Below are 1,395 nucleotides of genomic sequence, written 5' to 3'. Positions count from 1 at the left end.
GAATCGGAATTACAGACAGCACTAAATTCAAACGATCATAACTCTTGATTCCGAAAGGTTCTCGAGGCCTATGAGTACTTGTTGGAAAGCTTGCGGAGTCTACTTTCATACGGATCCGACCTCATCTCCAAATACCTTCTGTGTTGTCCGGAATCGGTAAAACAAGTCGCGTTGCTCTTCCAGTCCGAATCAGTTTGGACCTTGGGCCTTGTAATTGAGTTGTATTCGAGCTCCATCAGTTGTGGCCGAATCCTTTCTCCTCCTAGCTTATAAATTGATAGCCGCCCCCTCTTCTAGGGTTTGGGTTTTGCTTAGATTACAACTAGACAATTAGTCAGTTTTTCGCCGTTCATCGGTTTGTGGAACCCCAACTCGTGTGCTTGATCTTTATTAGCAATTCAGATTGTATCTTCCTTATTCTTGTGAGTTGCTTCGATTGCTTGCAGGAACAATAACCCTCGTGGTAAGGTCGATCGCGTGCGAGCGTGGTTGATAACGACAGTCGTGCGGGTGTAACGAATTGCGAGGTGACAATCTGCGGGTTGAAAACCTCCAAGTGTCAATGTCCTCATGACGAAATCAATCGAACCTATCAGAAGATCGGGCCGCTGTTCTCTTCACGTCCTCCAAGTCCTCCTGTGTCATAGCGTGGATGTGGTGACTAGGGACAGAGCTGGGTGCCCATACTTGATGCACCTAGCCAGGTCCTGGTCACCGTGGATGGTTATTAGCCCTTGGGGTCCGGGCATTTTCAGGAAGAAGTAATTTGTGATGGGGTACAACTTTGAATCTGTTCAGAGTTCCCTGTCCCAGGATGGCATTATAGGCATATGGTACATCCACGACGTCGAAGTTGATAACCTCGGATCATGATGCGGAGCCCTCGCCGAAGATGATCGGGAGTTCCATCTGTCTTAGGGCATTGAGGGGGGCCCCATTGAATCCCTGGAGGGGTTTGTTGCTTGATGAGAGCCAGCTTCGTGGAATTTGGAGCTAGTCGAAGGCATGCACGAATAGGAGGCCCACCGAGCTACCTCCATCAACTAGTATTCTTCAGACCTCGACTTTGGCGATGTTAGCTGAGATGATGAGGGCATCGAAGTGGGCAAATTGTACCCCCTCGGAGTCATCAACGGTGAACGTCACGGGGGCGTCGGCCCAGTTGTGGGCCTGTCAATGGATGCTAGTCGCTCAGATGTGATGTACCCCACGTGCGTAGTCTCATCGCTGTTGTTTTGAAGTGCAACCAGAGCTCCCTTTGCCAGTTATAGCGAGGACGATCTATTTGCCCCGCGCCCTTTCATCGTTGTACCGCTCTAGGGATTATTGGGGTGGCAAAGGTAGGGCCAGCTGCGGAGGATTCTGCAGGGCCAGATGGTCGACCGTCGGTTGGCC

The sequence above is a fragment of the Phragmites australis genome, chromosome 9, assembly GCF_958298935.1.
Source record: "Phragmites australis chromosome 9, lpPhrAust1.1, whole genome shotgun sequence".
NCBI classification, from domain to species: Eukaryota; Viridiplantae; Streptophyta; class Magnoliopsida; order Poales; family Poaceae; genus Phragmites; species Phragmites australis.
This window is presented reverse-complemented; position numbering follows the sequence as displayed.